Genomic DNA, 19,541 nt, shown 5'->3' with positions numbered 1-19,541 from the left:
TTCACTAAATGGCAGCAACATTCCCTTGACACCACCACCATCACCAGTCACAACAATCAAAATTGTCTTTAGACGTTGCCAAATATTCCCTGGGAGGACAAAATCGCCCCACATCAAGGACCACTGATCTAGGTACAATAGAAGGCCCGGGCTGCTGTGGCTTGAAAGTGTCGTGGACTGAAGGGACAGTAACTGGTCAGAGTCTGGGGTTCTTGGAAGCCAGAGGGTGTGTCTGATCAATCTGTGCTTCAGGGGTCCCTCTGGGGTTCTGGGCATAACTGTGCCACAGAAACGAGGGCCAGAAAGGGGAGTCCCAGGACTGGAAGGGGGATGGTGAAGTTGGGAGGTTTCATTGAAGAAGAGGTCAAGATGTACTACTGGGGGGGGGGTAATAACTCAGGGCCAGAGAGGCGATCATTTAGGGTATAGGACAGAAAGACTGGGAAAGACTTCAGATTCAGGGCAGGAGACGAAGATAGACTATGTGTCCTGGACTCCCTGAGGTGGTGAGCTGGAGCTGACCCCCTTCCATCAAGCCCAGGGCTGAAAAGACTGTCCCATGCAAAGGGGACTTACAAAACTGACCCAAGAAAGTTGCAATGAAGCTTTCCGTCCTCTGAGGTAGGAAAAAGTCATCACCTTTGAGAAACCAAAACCCTGGCCAGAGCCATGAATAAACATGGGATTCAAATGATGCAACCCAGGCCTTCTAGAACCCCAAATCTAGAAAATAACATAAAAACTGATATAGGACCATGAAAGAAACTTTCTTCCACTGACTTTGTATGGACACTTGCACAGCCCAGGACAATGACCACAGGGGGTGGGGGGGAAATGATTCCCGATGAAGATGAGCTCACAATAAAAAGAAGTCATGAATGACCCAAAAAAGCAAATCACTATACCAGCAGGCGATCTTAGATCTAGAGATATTAGTACAATTTGAAAAAGACTACATAATACACATATTTTAAATTATCAAGGAGATAGAAGAGGAGTAGGAAACATAAAAATATTATCTAAAAATAAAGGGCAGCTAGTTCTAAGGAAATTAAATAGTCATCAAAGTGTAAAATAACTCAGTGGATGGATTCATCACAAACTAGTTGTGGTGGGCAAGGGGACTGAAAAACTGGACAATAGATCTGGGGAAATTTCATGAAATGCAGCACAAAGACATAAAAACAAAGGAAAATGACACTCTAAGGCTCTTGGAGGAAAAAGTCAAATGCTCCAAAAAAGTTCAACATGCATATAACAGGAATTCCAGAGGGTGAAAACAGGAAAAATTCAAGATGTAATCACACAGAAATTTCCAGAACTAAGGAACGAGTCTTCAAATTGGACCCTAAGAAGAAGTAAAAATAAATTCACACCAGAGTAAAACTACAGAACACTAAAAACAAGAAGACCGTCTTAAAAGTACAGGCCATACCTTGGAGATATTGCACTATATTGCAATAAAGCAAGTCAAATGACTTTTTTTGGGTTCCTAATGTACATGAAAATATGTTTACACTATGCTACAACCTGTAAAGCATGCAATAGTATTATGTCTTTAAAAATGTACATATCTTAATTAAGATAATACTTTATTGCTAAAAAAATGTGTACTGTCATCTGAGCTTTCAGCAAGTTGTAAACATTGATCACTGTAACAAACATAACAATGGAAAAGTTTGAAACATTGCGAAAATCACCAAAGTGTGACCCAAAGATACAAAGTGAGCAAATGCTGTTGGAAAAGTGGCACCGACAGGCTCACTCAATGCAGGGTTGCCTCAAACCTTCAATTTATTTATAAAACACACGGTATCTCCAAAGCACAGTAAAGTGAAGCACAATAAAATGAGTTATGCTTTTGGATGAGGAAGAAACAAGGGATTATGCCAAAAGAATGACATTTAGACTGACGACAGACTTCTCGTCCACAGCAATGGATGCCAGCAAACTAGAGAGCAATGTCTTCCAGGTGCTCAGCGAAGTAACTTTCCACCAAGAACCCAATACTCCACTAAACTAGAATGGCATAAAGAATCGGGTACAAAGAAGTGGGCTTGAGGCAGGATCGGTGGTGAGAAGGTTGCGTCCCTTGGATCAGGAGTAGGACTGATGGTCTTCAAACCAGGTCATGGGTGACGATGCAGAGTGGGAAAGGTGGGCCAGTGTGGTTTTTTGGAGGGTGGCTTCACTTTCCTTAGACAGGTCAGAGACTGAGATATAGTCCAGAGAAGAACAACATAAAGTGGCGAGAGAAGCCCAGGATCTGGAAAGATCAGGAGGGTAGGATCAAAAGCTATGGAGTGACTTTTTCACCCTGGAGCCATGCTGCTTCTGGGGATAGCCACGCCTTCCCTCATCTCCACGTAACCCTTTCTTCAGACTCCACTTAGTTGCTACCCTTTTTGGTGGGTCCGGCACACCTTTCCTGACTGGAGCTGGAAGTGGCAACATAGGCTTAAGGACAGACACCCACCCCACTTAGATCTGGGGACTCAGATGACTCAGATCGTCTGGTTGTTATGGCCTACCTCTTGGAACCACTGTTACTTGGCTCCTGTCTGTTCCTCAGACACTCCAAACCTCTCCCTGCCACAGGGTCTTTGCATGGGCTATCCCCTCTCCCGGTACGCACTTCCCCCTTATATGGACATGGTCGGCAACTTCCTGTCATTTGAGTCTTGGCTCAAGTATCACCTCTCAGGGCTGGGCCTCACCCTCCTTACAATTGGATCCTTGGCTGAAACAGTCCTAAGTTCAAGTCCTGGCACTGCCAGTGATTGGCTGTGGGACCCTGAGCAGGTCTCTGGGCCTTGGCTTCCACATCTGTAGTCTAGGCCTGCCTAGCAGGGATCCTGGGGAGATTAACCGGAACAAAGGGTAGGTGCCCTCAGCAGAGTTAGGTTCTAAGGGTGCCCCGTAAGAGGGGAGGGTCAGGAGGCAGCTGCAGACTGATGGGTCCCCAGGCTGGAGGGCAGACCTTTGAGTGGGTTTTGGGGGTCCAGCCAGAGAGCCCACAGTGTTACCCAGAGGCTGGACACAGGGTTCCCAGCAGCCGTTGGCGGGTGACTCAGGCCCTTCAGGAGCAGCCACCCTCACACCCGGGAAGAATGGCAGGCGGCACCCGCCTGGCACTGGAGACCACTTCCTATTTTCATCCCATCCTGGCTGTGAACGTAACGCCCGTGCAGACGGGCCGGCCTCCACAAGGGCCAGAGCTTGGGGTCTGCAGCTGACTAGGAGGGGGGCCAGGGGCCCATCAGACCCAGGCATGGGGGCTTCCTAAGAGAAGGGACCCCTCGCCTTCAGCACCCCCTTGGGGCTGCATCCCCTCCTGGACCCTATACCTGGCAGGGGGCTCCCCTCAGGAACCCTGAAGGCCTTTCTATCTTCGTGTGTCCAGCTCCTTACTCCAAATACCTAGTGGCTGTTACCACTGCGATTGCTGACCCCCTGCTCTGCCAGGAGGCAGGGAGGCCACCCCGAAAAACACTACATTAGCTGAAGCCCAGCATCTGTTCCACCTTTCGCAAATCTGGGCCCCAGACAAGGAGGGAATAGTAGGCTTGATGCTTCAGAATCCCACTGCCCACCAGGCCCAACCTCTGGGAAGACCCCCACGGGACTAATGAAAACCAGCTCCTCCTGGAAACCAGCCCACACCTGGCCCCACTTGCCTTCAGCGCCCCGGCCCCTTCGGGTCATTCACATATGGCCCTTGAGGCGTTTACACTGTCATGGAGCCTCGGGTAATCTGCAGCAGAAGAATCCTGTTCCAGTGGTGGAATGTCAGGCAATGGGTCAGAGGTCTCTGGGGCCCTGCTCTCCAAGAGGGACCTCTGTCTCCACCAACTCAGGCTCGGGGACCCAAGTCTGGGCTGGTCACGGGGTCTGGGAAAGGCCCTCCTCATGTCCTGGAGCAGATGGTGGGTCTTTGCCCAGGCCCCTTGCTCTGGGCACAAGACGTGGGGACTCCTCCATCTGAACTCCTATGTCCAAGCCAGGTCAGCAGGGTGGTGGCCCTGGAGACCACCTCAGATCAGCCATGAAAAAGTATGTGGGGAATCAAAGACAGGGCCCACCTGTCCCCCGGCGGGGTGGAGAGAGGTGTTTGGCAGTCCCAAGGAGGAGACAGCCCCCATCCAGCTGTCTACAGGGACATTGCCTCACCCCAGGCCTCAGCACCTAGCTCTCTACCCCCCGCAGGGCCTCTGAAGCCCATGACAACCCCCCTCCCCACACCACAGAACATCCCTCCCAGAAGCACCCACTGCCCCTCTGAATTTCTCCTGTCGGGCATTCGGCTCAGGACACCCTGTCCTCCCTGAGCTCCAGGTTCTGCCAAGCAGAGGCTGAGGAACCTCTGGGATGGGGAAGACCTGTGTGGCCCCAGGGCTCCTGAGGGTGACTGGCTGGCTCTGAGTGTGTGTGAGTGGTGAGGCTGGATGGGCGCAACAGACGCGGGCAGTGAGAGCTTGGTCTGAGTGTGTCTGTTTGTGGTGTGTCAGTGTGTGTGTGATGGGACATGGGTGGTGTCTGGGGATCGTGTCATGGCGGTGTGTGTGTGTGTCTGTGTGTGGTGTGTATGTTGGTATGTGTGGTATGTGTGTCTGTGGTCTGTGTCAACGTGGTGTGTGTGATGTGGGCTCTGTGTGGCATCTGTGGAACATGCCTGTCAGTGATGTGTGCATCAGTGGAGCACGTCTGTCAGTGTGTGATGTGCATGTCTGAGTGTGAAGTGTGGGGGTCTGCGTGCAGTGGGTATGTCAGTGTGTGGTGTCTGTGCGTGGTGTGTGTGTCAGTCTGTGGTGTCAGTGTGTGGTATATGTGTCAGTGTGTGGTGTCTGTGTGTGGTCCTTGTGCAGTGGGTATGTCAGTGTGTGGTGTGTGTCAGTGTGTGGTGTGTATGTCAGTGTGTGGTGTCTGTGTGTGGTGTGTGGTGTCTGTGTGTGGTGTATGTGTCAGTGTGTGGTGTGTGTCGGCGAGTGTGTCACTGTGTGGTGTGTGTGTCAGTGTGTGGTGTCTTTCAGTGTGTGATGTGTGTGTCAATGTGTGGCGTGTGGTGTGTGTGTGTGGTGTGTGGTGTGTGTGTGTGGTGTGTGTGTCTGTGTGTGGTGTGTGTGGTGTGTGGTGTCAGTGTGTGGTGTGTGTGTGGTGTGTGTGTCAGTGTGTGGTGTCTATGTGCAATGACTGTGTCAGTGTGGGGTGTGGGGTCTGTGGGTTGCATGTGTCTGCAGACTATGTCAGTGTGTTGTGTGGGTCTGTGTGGTGTGTGCCTGTGTGGTGTCTCTGGGCCCTGCCAGTGTGCTATGTGTGGTATGTAGGGGGTGTGTGGTGTGTGAGCACGCATGCGCGATGCGGGGCTGTGTGCGCGCGGCAGAGCGTGGGGTGGACCATCTGGGCTGGGTGTCTTGTGCCAACAGCAGGACTCCGCAGGGAGCACCAGGGGCCCCAGGGGTGCTCGTTAGAAGGAGCAAGAGCATAGGCTCCCCCTATGCACCCCTGAGTCCCCTGTCCTTACGTCCTCACTGCGGGAGGCCGGGGGGGGGGCAGGGCAGGCCGGGCACACCTCAGGGGCCGGGGCTCTGGCACTGTCCACACCCCACTCTTCTTCTGTCCACACGTTGTCCAAAGCCCCAGGGGCCCGGCGAGCCACACATGTCCCCTCTCTGCAGGCCAGGCAGGGTCTGGGGTGCAGAGCAGGGAGAAGAGTACAGCTCACACCCACGCCCCAGCCCATGACCCTCCACCCTCATGGCTCCGTCTGCTCTTTCGGCAGGATTTCCTACTCAGGGGCTGCAACTCCCAGCCTTGGGTTCGAGTCCAGCTCCATCTCCCAGGAGATCCATCCCTCCATCCTCTGAGGCTTCGTTCCCTGGGCCTGGGTGGGGTCACCAGGCACCAGGCTTAGCCCAAGGCAGGCAAGGAGGGGTTGCTCAGCACGGGGGACCTCTACTCTTGTTTTTCCCAACCTGAGCCCTGCACCCCCGGCTGTTCCCACCTGCTTGGCCCAGATCCCAAGTACGGAAGAAGTGAGGCCCCCAAGACAGCCCAGAAAACTGCCTGGGGTGGGGGGCGGCAGCAGGGTGGCCAAGGGCCTCAGAATGCTGTGCTGGGGCCTTCTGGATGCCCCAACCCCACCCACTGTGGGCTTGCTGCCCACACACCCACCCGGCCTGGGCCAGCTGGACCGGTCTTCTGCCTCAGGCCTGGCCGTCCTTCCTGGCTCCTGAGCATGGCCCAGAGTCCCTGCAGGGGCTCAGAATTCCCCCCAGGGGCATCTGCTGGAGATCTAAGGAGGCCGATGGAGTCAGGGGAGAAGTGAGGACCCCACAACCCTGGGGTCAGGCACACCTGAGCCTACGTCCTGGCTACTCCCCTTACGTGCCTCTCTGAGCCTCAGTTTCCTGCCTGGCATGTGTTCCCACACCTCCAAGTGCTCCTCGGCTGCCTTTCCATCTTAGTGGGCAGCCCCTATCCATCCTGCTTCTCTGTTCTTCTCCCCTCACCCACCTTCTTTCTCACCTGGCTGGTTGTATGTGGGGGGTTGGGGGCGGGTGTCTCATCACTGGAGTTTCTGGGCCATTGACTCTCCCCCCACTACAGATCCGGACAGACAGACCCAGGACAGAGGGCTGCTGGGCCCCTTGGCTCTCAGAACACCTGTGTAGGGGAGGGGTCTCCTCTGAGAAGCAGGAGCCCGAGGGGAGACACTCCAGGAAAGGCCCCCAGGTAAGGATGACATGGTGCGTGACCGGGAGGTCTTATTGTCCTGGCCAGAACCTCTGCGACCGGAGTCTCGGGACACTGGTGTCTGCTTAGGAGCCCAGGACCCCCCACATTGCGTTCTAGGGTGGTTCAGGGGATTTCAGTGGGACAGGCTGGAAGGACAGGCCAGGGAGGCCAGAGCAGTGACCTCCTGGCTGAGGTGCAGGGGATGGGGCTAGGGAGCACTTTGGGGGCCTCTGGGTCACCTCTTCCTCATTCTCGGGTCAGGGCTGCTGAGACCATGATTGGTCAGGGGGACTGGCTGCAGGGAGGGAGCCTGTGAGAGAGGAGGACGGGGGTGCCTCCAGTCCCCCAGAGGCTTATGGGCTTGTGCCCTGGCTGTGTGGCCATCGGGGACTACATGCCATTCCTGGCTGCACGCTCCCTGGCCTGGGGGTTTGTCTCAGCCAGGACCATGTTAATGGGGGACGGGGGCTCTGAGCCTTGGGTCCCTGGCCTGGTGCAGAGCAGTTTGTGGGGGGTAGGGAGGGACACCTTTGTCAGCCTCAGATAGGCAATAGGGCCCCCAGAGATGCTTCCCTGACCTCCCAAGTCCCCGGGGCCTCAGAAAGGCCCCAGAAGGGACCCCAGTTCTTTCATGCACAGCCCTCGGCTGTTTGGCATATTCGGCTCCAGGGCCCAGCCTGTTCCCCTGCCAGGGAGGTCCTGCCAGGGAGGCCCCAGGGGCGGCCGCTGACTCCGGCCCTGAGTGTGGAGTGAAGAGAAGAGGCTGGGCCATGGAGGCTGACAGCCACACTCCCTTCTCCTCACAGCCTGTGCTGCCGCTGGGGGTCACCTCGCCTCAGCCACCCCAGAGAACAGGGCAAGGATTGGTGGAAAGACAGATCGGTTCAGGGGTCACAGTGTGCGGCCGGGTCAGAGGTCAAAGATTTGCTGACAGCAGGCTCCGAGGTATCGATCCAGTGGGGGAAGTGCTACCGGGGGCTGTGGGCCTGGGCTGGTGTCCGCAAGCTGGACTCAGCAGAGCCCACCCCAGAGCAGCCTCCTTGGGATGAGAGCCCGGGGCCTGCAGAGCACCCCTCTCATGGCTCCAGGTCCCTCGACAGGCAGGGGCCCAGTTGTTACAGCACTGGTGACGTCAGTTTTCATTCTTGGGCTCATGGCCCAGCGTGCCTGGGCCTGTGTGGCCAGGGGACAAAAGGGACCAGGAGGTCTTGTGCCCCAGCCCCCAAAGCCCTCAGCGGTTTGAGATGACGGTCAAAAAGCACAGCCTCCCCTGGACAGGACAGCAGCCCGAGGGCTGGGCTGACTTCCTGAGGGAGAGGGTTACAGCTGCAGTGAACCCCAAAGCCTCCTCCCTGGTACCTGCCCCAGGGAATGGGCCTGGATGGCTCCAACACAGCAGTGACCATAGCACCTCCAGAGTCCGGCAGCACCCCCGCCTCAGGCCCCGTGCCCAGCTCACTTTCAGGGGAGACACAATTCCAGCTCCCTTCACCCCAGAGAGAGGGCCCAGAGGTGGCCAGACGCCCCAGCTGCCCCTCACTCCTCCCACACACATCCACCCACGGGGCCAGGCCGGGACACAGCCGGCCTGGAGGGGAGGAGCTGCCGCGACTTAGAGGCAGAAAGGCCACCTCCCCCAGCGGAACTCACCCCAAAGGTGTGTTCCTCCACCCCCGCCTGTGGAGGGAGAGTGGGGAGAGGGTGCCCGGGCACTGGTGTGTGTGTGTCTGCATGTGGGTCCACCCACGCTCTGGCTAGTGTGTGTTCCACGTGTGTGTGTGTGTGTGTGTTTCTGTGCACCAAGTACACGCATGAACATGCAGTTGTGTGCACGTTTGAAGTGTGTGGTTATGCACACACGTGTGCACACTCTGTGTGTGTGTGTGTGTGTGTGTGTGTGTATGTGTGTGTGCGCACACTCAGATGTGCTTGGCCCGAACCCGAGGCTGGGCTGGCCCCCTTCCAGGTGCTGACTGGAGAGACGCTCCAGCTGTCCCTTGGAACGGCTGGATCTGCGCTTCGCCAGGAACCCTTACCCGTCCCCGTGGCCCCAGGCCTGGCCGCTGTCCTAGAGCTGAGGGCTCCTAATCAGCCCTGGCCAAGCTGGCTGCATGGCCAGAGGGCAGCTCTGTCCACTGGGAAGGCATGCGGTGGCCCCTGGCGCAGAGCAGACCTGGGCTAGAGGTCACTGGCACCGCGGCAGAGGCACATGACCCCCTGGGGTCTGGAGCTGTCCTTGATGTCACCAGGGGCCACCTCCTAGCAGTGACCCTTCCTGGGAACTTCAGGTAGTGCAGACACTGTCAGGAAAAAGGGCCCCCTTCACTGCAGGGCTGTCCCCCGCCCCTGCGATGAGCGGTAAGTTGTTATCTATGGTTTTCAAACCATGCTCCCAGGAACCCCTGGGGTCCATCCAAGGACTCCCAGAAGTTGACGCCACCTCATCTTCCTCCTCCAAAGAGCATTGTTTTTAAGCATTGGGCTTTTGAAGACATTTCCCCCAAAATATTTTTAAATCCCTAGGCCAAGTTTTGCCCTTTCAGCTCTAGGAGTCTGTTTATGAGGGTACAGGTAACAGATCTTCTTTTAAACAATTAATTAATTGAGCTTTATCCCATCACCTCCTGCCAGGTGTTCAATATTACCTTGAGGTGTGTGTTGGCAGGGAGGGGGGCGGTTCTGATTCAAATACCTCTTGGAAACCCGAAGAGGCACTAAGGAGAGGCAGGGTCCCTCTCCGAGCTGAGCAGCCTTGGGGTGCCCTGTGGCGGGGGCTGACTTCACACCCTCCAATAAAAGGGCATGTATATGAGGGTCTCCCAGGGGAGCTGCTGCCTCACCACTCAAGCCTTGACCTGGAGAGACCCCGATACCAGGGCTTCTCCCCCAGACAGCCCACCGCCAGAGGGGGCAGGACAGTTATGGCCTGTCTCTGCCATGTGGGTTTCCTGCATCCTCCCCCTCACCTCCCATGCCTCATGTAACAGGTTGGGCAAATCACGATGCCCACATTCCACACCTTGCAGGGGTGCCCGAAGCCATCAAATGCAATTTGCGTTTCACAGAAACATAAAACCGGGACAGATGCGCTGGGGTCGGTGGCTCTCGGCTCGGCCATCCTGGCCCCCATCTGGCCCACCACTGCCAGCTGAGATGGGTCCTAGGAAGCTCCACGGGTGGGGGGGGGCACCTCCCCCTCCCCTATAATTCCCTCCAGAGATTGTGGCAGGACCCACAGCAGACCTGGCAGAATGTGATGAAGCCTGGGGACCGGCGGGGCTCTGCTCAAGGTGGGGGGATGTCCCGCGGTGGCCAGATGGGGTCTGGAGGGATAGGGATAGGTTTGTCCCCACTCATGTCCATGCTCTCTTTCATTCATTCATTCCGCAAGGATTTTTCAGTACGTGCCAGGTGGTGTGGCTCCAGCGAACAAAACAGATCATTTGGCTTCTGGTCTCATGCAGGCAGCGGAGAGGCCGCCATCAAACTAAGTAAGCCCAATATGCACACTTTCAGAGGGCGGTCAGGGAGAAAAGCAGGACACCGAGGTAGGGGATGTGATTTGCAAAGGAAGGGACAGAGAAATCTCCCCGAGAAGGAGGTATTTGAGCAGCTCTGAGAGAGGTGAGGAAATGGGCCCTATGGATATCTGGGAAGAGCATTCTAAGCAGAGGGAACCGCAAGTACAGGGGCCCTGAGGCAGGAGTGTGCCTGCTTAAGGCAGAGTGTGTCTGGAGCCAAGCAGGTGGCAAGGAGAACCGTGTACAGGGTGAGCAAGGTTAGGGGGCTGCATCCAAGGTCATTGCCATGGTAGGGTCTTTGGATTTACTCTGAAGGGTGCAGAGACACAGCAGGGTTTTGAGCAGTGGAGAGACTCAGGACAGGAACTCTGTCCCTTTCCCTCCGCTCTACCTACCCCATCCCTGTGCTCCCAGCCAAAAAGACTATCCAGGAGCCCAGGAACTGAGACAGACCAGCCCTGCCCTCATCTGTTCTGGGGAGCCCTCGATCTGTGGGGAAAGACTCTCTTGGGGTTTTACCTGCTCTGCAGCCAGCCGGGATATGAGGGCCGGGTCCTGTTAGATCCCCCATGGGCTGTAACACCTGTTCTTCACCAGCCATACGCAGCTCCAGATGGAACAGGCCCTTCAGCCACACCCCAGCAGGAAGGCTCCACCACGCTACAGAGGGGGTGGCCCCTGGGCGTCTCTCCCCACTGAGTGTCCTTGGGGAGAAGAAGGCAATGTGGCTTGGGGTCCTTTCTGGTCTGTTTCCTCCCACCCTCCAACCTCTATCCCTGCACCCTATCCACACAGGCCTCCATGTTTCACTAATAACAGGTTTGGCTTCTTCCTGCCTCAGGGCCTTTGTACATATCGTTCCAGCTGCCCTGAATGTTCTTCCATCTGGTGTTTACATGCCTGAGCCTCCTCTTTACCTGCTCGTAACCCCCCACCATAGTAGCCATCCCCACAGCCCTTCCAGTTACTTCATGATTTTATGTCCTATGTGACAATGTCTCCATAACAAATTCTCTGGTTAGTGTATTTGGTGACTTTAGCATTCTGTAGCTCCCAAGCTCCATGGGGTGGAGTCCACCTGTCTTGTCTGCAGCTGGATCCCCTTTGTCTGTCACACAGTAGGCCCTTGCTGAGCATGGCATGAATGTGCCGGTGAATGGGTGAATGCATTGGTGAATGCATGGCGGGAGTGTGGGGCCTGGGTCTGAGAGGGCTCAGGAAGGCTGAAGAAGGCTGAGTGGGGCTTGGGAAATCTAGTTGCCGAGCCAGACCTGGGGTGGGGGCAGGGGTGGGCAGGTGCAAGCGGGACTCTACCCACCTCCTTCCCCAGGCAGGCAGGCGCAGGGTGCAGGTCAAAGAGCTCACCTAGATGTGGCAGCAGAACGCAGCCTCTCCTTGGGAGGGCCAAGTGTGGGTGAGGTGGCCAGGTGCAGGCAAGGTAGCCTGGAGCTACTTTCCACCCCCTGAGCTCTGTCCTCAGCCTGGGTCTGTGTGGGCAGGAGTCAGAGACAGGGCAGCCTCCGTGGAAAACGTCTCCTCCTGGATGGGCCTTTGCCAACCCCCCAGCTCGATGCTGCTAGTGGATGCTCGGACAGACCAGGAAGCACCCCCGCCCTTTGGAGTGGACATACCTGGGAGGACAAGGGGCTCGGGCCGCTCACCTGGAGCCCTTCTTCTCTCCCGTGAGCTCCTGGTGACACCTAGTGGCCAGTATTCCCAATGCACCCTTTCCCGATCCCCAAACTCCTTCCCTGGATCTGTCCCCCCAGAAGCAAGGACACTCCTGCCCTGGGTCTCCGCCTACTCACATTCTCACTGTCCCCATCTCCAATGCGGGCTCTCCGGGGCTCCCACCCACACATTCACTCTCACACCCTTTCAAGGCTCATCCCTCCCACGCACCGTGACAAAGCTATGTGGGGCCCACGGCAGGGGGAGGGGGTCCCTGAGGACCTCTAGGCGGGAGGTCTTTTTCCAGTGCCTGCCAGGACCAACTCCTGCCCTGCAGCCCCACCCCATCCCCAGGGGCACCCTGATCAGCCAGACCACCCTCGGGGGGGAGGCTTGGAGGGCAGAGCACAATAACACCCCTGGATTCTCTGCCCATCTCCTCCCGCTGGGCCTCACAGACAGTAATAACAAACCTGGAGCAGAGGCACAGAGACCAAGGTCAAGAACCAGCACGAATCCAGGAGGCTGGCACCCTGACTAGAAGCATAGGGAGAACCAGCTCGCAGGCAAAGCCCACGTGAACGAGGGAGGGGACCCTTGAGGACAGCAGGCAGGGGAAAGGGGTCTGGGAGCCAGGCCTGGCCCAGAAACGGGCATGTCCACGTCAGCCAAGAACAACCCCAGCTGAGCCAGCCCTGGGCTGCCTGCGTCACCAAGAGGAGCCTGAGGAACTGGGGGAAAGGCGTGGTGGGCGGGGTGCCTGGACCCAACCAACTGAGCAGGGGGCACGCCTGACCCACAGCACAGGACAGTGCCGGGAGCCCGGGACCCCAGACTTCACGGGCCTACAAAGACCAATTGCGGGTATGCCCCCAGCCTTCTCCACTGACCACCAGGAAAGGAGGACCAAGGTCACTTTCCCCATTTCCCAGTTGGAGGCACTGGGGCCTGGCAGATGCCGACAGAGACAGGACTCACTTCCCAGGCTACTGGGTATCAGGGTCTCCACCTCCTATGTCCTCCCAGGACCCAGAGGTCCCTCACCACCATGCACCCAGCCCTGCCAGCTTGGAGATGGCCTTGGCCACCAGTGCACCCCTCCCGGCCTCCAGTCCCTGCACCGCACTGAGGGGCTGGTCCAGCAGCCAGGTACCCACCGGACAGGATGGAGTCTCAGCCCGGGGCCAAGGAGTGGCATGAACCTGGGTTGGGGACGCGCAGGCTGGTGGGCGGATGACGAAGGAGGTGAAAGCCAGCCCAGGGACCTCAAGTCACTGCCTCGCCCCAGTGCTCTGTGCCCCAGGGATACCTTAGCTGCTGGGAGTTCAGGCTCCACAAGAGATAGGTGCCAGGGGCTGGACTGGAGGCCAGCCTCCTAAGGGGTCCCCCGGGTTGGAATCTGGGAGCCCCTCCGCCTCCCACTCCCTGAGGGAAGTGCTTTCCCTCAGTCCCAGCTCCTACTTGGATTGGAGCACATCTTCCCCCGGCGGGCACTTTCGGCTGGAGAAATTCCAGTGTCCCCCTAAAGCTGCTCCCCCCATCTCCATAGGAGAAGGGGCTGAAGCTCGGGGCAGGGAGACAAGATTCTAGGTCCTTCCTGAGCTGCTCCCCTCCAGTGTGGCAACCGATTGCCCTCCCAGACCTGCCCCTCAGCATGAACCCCCTTCCGATTGAGTGGGGGGCATGGGAGTCCGCAGCAAATGAAAACAGAAGTGAACTGAACCACAGCCTCAGTCATATGCCACCTTCTCGATGTCCCATGATGAGCACGGTGGGGATGGGACGAGGGACTGAGGAGAAAGTGGTTTGGGTGGATGCCACCGTGGGGCCTGGGACACCTGGAAGGAAAGGCTGGCCCAGCTCATTGCAGGGAAGGGGCCAGCTCAGGGAGGGTTTCCCGGAGAAGCACACCTCCTTCTGGAAGAGAAATCTCCTCCAGACTCTGATGGAGTTGCAGGGTAACCCAGAGCAAAAGAACTGGAGAAAAGACAGGATCCCATCTCAAGCCACTGGAAGGGGGAGGCAGGACCTAGGGAGCAGCGGGAGGGGCGAGGCGGGCAAGGGCAAGGCTGGAGCATGGGGACAATGGGGGCTGTGGCAGCCATGGGCCAGCTGTCCCTGCAGGGGCCAGTGAGGAGGCAGCGACAGGGCCCGAGGGACAAATCGAGACAGCAGGTCTTACAGAGTGTTCGGGGAACGGGTTTCTAGGTGTGGTTGCCCCCACCCCTGCATTCGAGAACCAGGTAGGTGAGAAGCCTGCCACAGTGGCTTGTTGCTCCCATGGGCATTTCAGAAATGGCGGGAAACGTTGCCATGGAAACGGGGTGCTATAGGCATTGCAGGTGGGGGCCTGGGATGTGAGCGGCATCCTGCCCAGCAGGGTGATTTTGCCATCTGGGGACCTTCAGCGGTGTCTGAGACATTGCTGATGATCACAGACCCGGGGCAGGGGAGCCACCAGCAGGTTGTAGGGGGAAGCCGGGGGAGCTGCCAAAGGCCACGCAGTACATGGCAGCACGTCCCTAGCCCCTAGCGTCTGGTGGAGGAATCCCGGTGTAGGTGAAAACCCGGTTAGGAGCCGTCAGAGTCTGGAAGCTTCTTCCGTTTTCCAACACAGAATTTCCTAGGGATGCAACACACATGGACATCTAGTGGAGACGGAACCTCGTTTCATTCGGAAATTTACCAGGAGTCGTTCACGGTTTGGAAAAATCAGGTCCCTAAGATGACACCGTGGCCTCGGCAGGCACACGAGCCTGTCTGTCTGCAGCGACCACCACCTGGCAGCCTCTCCGTGCCCAGCAGCTGGGTCCTCTGGAGGTCAGACCCAAGCGTTCTCCAAAATCGAATACACGTTACGAAGTTATAAATTACTTTCCTTTTATTTCTCCCTTGTTTTAAAATTAGGACATTATATTGATTTTTTTTAATTATGAAGGTAAGTTGTATTAGCTACAAATTTTCTTTTGGTGAGAAGACATTGTAAGATTCTTTATAGAAGGGGCAATGAGTCTGATTGGATTGACCAGATTTAGGAGCTCACAGGAGGTGGGGGGTAGGGAGAGGAGGAGGAGGAACCCCCCCAGGGCTTCTTGCCTGAGCAACAGAGTGAGGGTGTCCTCTGGATAAGGGAAGGGAGGCTCCCGTGTGACAATCCATGCTTGGAAGTTCCCCGGGGGACCCTCCCCCAGACAATGCCCCATTCCTATCCCCTGGCCGGACCCAACCTTGGCTAAGCTCACTGGGGACCCCACCCCGGGGCAGGTGGAAGCCACATGAGGCCCTGAGAACCCTCACTCCACACTCCTCTCTCCCCGTGAGGTGAATCCAAAGAAAACACACCATCTCCGTTTGGGAAAGAGTTCCAACAGATGTAAGGGTCCTTGGTGCTGGTGCTGGGTGGACCGGAGGCTCCCAGTTCCCCTGGCGATTCGTGTCAGGACAGGGCCAGAAGGAAAGATTCAAACCGTCCTCTAGTAGAGATCTCAGCCCAGCCCACCCGGAGTGGCTGGTGCTCGTGTCCAGAGAGGTGGTCCCAGGAGGGTGGCCAGGGGCGAGGGTAGGACGACCCTTCTAACATTGAGACTGCTCCTCCTCAGACCCTTCTGGGGGCACCCAAGACCCTGCAGACCCTATCTAGACGGGATTCTTGGAAAAGTAGGACCCCATTTCTCCAGAGTGGCTCACCCCCACCACCTAAGGCAGCCAGACTCCCCCCCCCCTCCCCGCCAGCCCGGGCATCAGTCAGCACAGGGGGCACCCCCACAGGCAGGGGACCTAGGAGTGGGTGTGTGGTGGGGGCAGCCAAAGGGCCATCCTGTCCAGGGTGTCACACTCAGACCTTCTGTGTGGTCCCGCAGTGATGTTCCACACGTGGTCCCCAAGCCACCCGCAGGACTAAGGACAGTCCGCGCCCGTGGAATGACGTCCTGCAGCATCCCGGGACCTGATGCGTTCTCAGATCCAAACAGGATCTGGATGTGCAGTCTCGTTTTTACGTTTAAAGGTGTTAGTTTGTTCGAACTACACACTAGACGGCCTCAATTTTTTGCAACCTGTTTTGACCTTTCTTGGTGTTTTGAGACACCGGAGCCTCAGAGGGGCCTGCCTGGGCACCCGCTCCCCTCCAGTGGCACCCACTCCACCGCCCGCGCCTTTCCCAGGCTCATTGCCTCCCTGCCTATTGGGCAGGTGGGGAGGCTGGGCCCTCGGGGCCTGCAGAGCCCCTGCCCACCGGGCCATGGTCGGCCTGTCAGGGCGGCTCCACTGAGCTGTGAGAAAGGCCGGGGCCCATCAGATAAGGCTCTGGGCCCTCCCCACGCCACCGCCACCGCCACCGCAGGCCGCTCTCTGCCTTCCAGTCCCTCCCCAGCCCTGCCCCAGGCAGGTGTGCAGCACGGAATGAATTTCACTACGAGATGTCTCTGGTTTCACTATGAGTCTCCTCACCCAGGCCAGCACCCACAGCCCCGGGGGCCTCCCCTGCATCTCTCGGGCCAGGAGGCAAGCTTCCCCACTCAGGCAGCAGCAGGAGGGAGCCTGGGCAGCCCTTGGGAGGACTTCCCTGTCTCCCAGATGACACCAGTGGTCCCAGGAGAATCTGGGTCTTGGTCCCAGGAAGCCTATCCTGCCCTGCCCAACACCCCCAGGACAGGGTCCAGCAAAGGCGTGGATTAATTATTTGACATCAGAGAAAGGCAGGCCACCGGGGTTCATCCCAGGGATAGGGAAACTGCCCTCTGGTGGCATCTTTTGAAATGGCAGGTGTCCTTGAGTGAAGGCCTGGGCAAGGGTGGTGCCCCGCTTCCTGGCTAGCCAGCAGGACACGTCTGGGACCACCAGGAGGGAGAAGGGAGCCCAGTTACACAGCAGAGGCCCAAACCCCAACTTTTCATGTTTCCAACTGGTCCCTGTTCCCACAGCCCCACCACCACTGAGAGGAGATGCCCAGGGCCACGCTTGTAGGGACCTCAGGGGAGGACATGGAAGACACAGGAAGACAGCTCTGCCAAAGGTCACCCGTCCCCTCCACTCCCTCTTCTGACCAGTGGGCCCAGGAACCCCAGGGTCTGGACAAGTTGTCCACCCCACTCCCCACCCCTTGACAGCTGTGGGCACTGAAGGCTCATGCACCACCCCCTCCCTTAACCTCAGAGACGCTAAATGACTCATTCAGTTTAGAAGTCAATGGCACAGCGGGACCAGAATCTGTATCTCTTGGTCCCCAGGTCGGACACCCGGGAATCATCATGGAAGACTTACTGTGTGCTGGGAGTAAGGCCAGGCCTCTGCCTTCGAGGAGGATCTGGCCCAGTGTGGAGAGAAGCAATGAGCAGAGGTGGCCACGTGGGCACAGAATAGGCCCCACATCCAGGCTGGGGACCAGGATGGCTTCCTGAAGAAGGTGACAACCGGGCTGACTCACAAGAGACAGATGAACATACAGGTGGGAGGGGGGTGCAGGCCTGGAAGATAGCATGGGCCAGGCAAGCGGGGACTCACAGGCACAGCTGGGGTCAGTGGCTTTCAAGAGACTGACCCCACATTCCAGCTTGCTGGACTCCCTGGTTTATAGCTGCTATTCTGGTGTATAGAACCCCTTTCATTTTCAAAAGCATCCCAGTGTTGATTGTAAGTTAAATGGTCTCCCTGCTGAGATATCCCCGTGAAGGGTTGGCTCTCACCGCCCCCCCCCCCATGGCTGCACTGAGCTAGGACAGTTAAGGATGGGGGAGGGGGACTAGATTTGCACTCTGGAGCAATCCTGGGGTGGCAAGGAAACAGCTGTCAGCCCCAAGGAAAGGGTGGGTGGCAGAGAGTATCAGATGTCTGGGGTGCGTGGTACAGAGTGGTGAAGGCCCAAGGTGGGGGCAGCCTGAGCTCAGAAAGCGGAGACAGAAAGAGGACCCTATGGGGCAACACACCCATCCTTGTTCATTCTAGAAGCACCGAGTGTGCAAGTTGGCCCCTTAATCCCGGATGAGGGGGTCCCTACCATAGACCCCTACACCATAGCCACAATGTCACCAACATCAAATACGAAGATTTTTTTTGAAGTTCAGTCTCATAGGACATTTTAGAGTTTGATAACTACCCGAACAAAGGTGACTTGTGGGAGAGGAACAGGTGTAATACAAGGGCCCCCCAGGCTGGAAGACACTGGGCTAAGAGCAGTGAGTGAGTGAGTGTGTGTGTGTGTGTGTGTGTGTGTGTGTGTGTGTGTGTGTGTGTGTAGGGGGCAGGTACACCCTCCACCTGGGAAACCAGAAAAAGAGATGATGCTTTCACAGAGTTGCTTGCCCCTGGTCACCAAGAAGAGTGATCGGGCAGACCACTTTCCCCATAACTGCGCTTTTGGAGAGGGAATTAGAAAGGTCTGGAAATCCCAGGTTGGAAAAATGAGGTGGGGGGAAAGGGTAACCAGACCAGCCCCCATCCCAGGTGTGTGCTCATGCCTAGCAGCCCCGGGCACTGTCCCAGCTCCTACCCTTCCCCTCCCTCAGTTGACAGTGGCCTTCAGGACTGGCCTGGGGTGTGAGTGAGGGCTGAGCCATGGCAGAGTTTCATTTATAACTTCTAAATACTTAGCCATGTGAAGGGGCGCCTGGGTGCCTCAGTCCGCTGAGCATCCGACTCTTACTTTCCCCTCAGGTCGTGATCTCATGGGTCTTGGGATCAAGCCCTGCATCGAGGCCTGCATTAGACTCCATGCCAAGCGTGGAATCTGCTTGAGTTTCTCCCTCTCCCCCTGCCCCTCCCGCTCGTGCTTTCTCCCTCTCTCTTTCTAAAATAAATAAATCTTAATATATATATCATTTGTACTGCTGCCCTGGGCCTGCCATTGTTAGGGTTGGACATGAGTAGGGGCTGTCTAGGGAGGGCCCAGAGGGAGGAGAGAGAAGGCAAGAAGGGCAGCGACAATGTCTGGGGCTGAAAACCCACGAGACAGAGGCAGACAGAGATCCCCAAGAAGCATCATGGAAGAGATTCTTGATGCTGGGACAGGGAGTGGTTTGGGATCAGGACTAGCATGGCAAGCAGGGAGAAGCTGAGACTGCCTGAGAGGGCAGACGTGTAAGCAGAGAGGGGCTGAGGCTGGGACTGGGGTAGGAGCCCTGAGGGGGCTTCGGTGCCCATGAGGAGCTGGCGGAGAAAGAGCAGGCTCAGAGACGCCCCCCAACCCCGCCCAACCCACACACACCAAGCAGACACTGGTCCACCCAGAGACCCTGCCTAGGACACATTGAATGTCCTATTCTTGCTAAAATGAGTGGAACCTATCTACACACACACACACACACACACACACACACACACACAAAACCTGCAAAAATCCTAAATGTTCTGCTTGACAAGTTTTCCCTGAGCATACTTTTATAACCAGCATCCAGAAAAAGACATAGAGCCGACCAGCACTCCAGAGCCCCCCTCATGCCCCTCCCCCAGTCCTTACCTCCAAGGGTGACCTCTATCTTTTTTTTTTAATTTTAATTTTTTATTATGTTATGTTAGTCACCATACAGTACATCATTAGTGTTTGATGCAGTGTTCCATGAGTCATTGTTTGCATATAACACCCAGTGCTCCACGCAACACGTGCCCTGCTTAATACCC

At 56.9% G+C, this 19,541-nt stretch overlaps 2 long non-coding RNA genes across 2 annotated transcripts; one reads left to right on the top strand and one right to left on the bottom strand.

Annotated features, from left to right (window-relative positions):
- Nucleotides 1-2,136: 2,136 nt before the first annotated feature.
- LOC123791395 (uncharacterized) lies at nucleotides 2,137-12,534 on the bottom strand. The gene is made up of 3 exons (XR_006779371.2): nucleotides 12,401-12,534; nucleotides 10,776-10,960; nucleotides 2,137-2,266 (listed from the first exon to the last, which is right to left on the bottom strand). It is a non-coding gene; the product is annotated as an uncharacterized LOC123791395 (long non-coding RNA).
- Nucleotides 12,535-12,686: 152 nt separating this feature from the next.
- On the top strand, nucleotides 12,687-18,702 carry LOC123791434 (uncharacterized). Its single transcript, XR_006779374.1, has 3 exons — nucleotides 12,687-12,791; nucleotides 17,156-17,331; nucleotides 18,579-18,702. It is a non-coding gene; the product is annotated as an uncharacterized LOC123791434 (long non-coding RNA).
- The last annotated feature ends 839 nt before the right edge of the window (nucleotides 18,703-19,541 follow it).

Source organism: Ursus americanus, chromosome 21 (assembly GCF_024610735.1).
Source record: "Ursus americanus isolate L20-20 chromosome 21, mUrsAme1.1.p, whole genome shotgun sequence".
Taxonomy (NCBI): domain Eukaryota; kingdom Metazoa; phylum Chordata; class Mammalia; order Carnivora; family Ursidae; genus Ursus; species Ursus americanus.
Note: the sequence above shows the minus strand (reverse complement) of the source record. Positions and strands in the feature narration are given on the sequence as shown.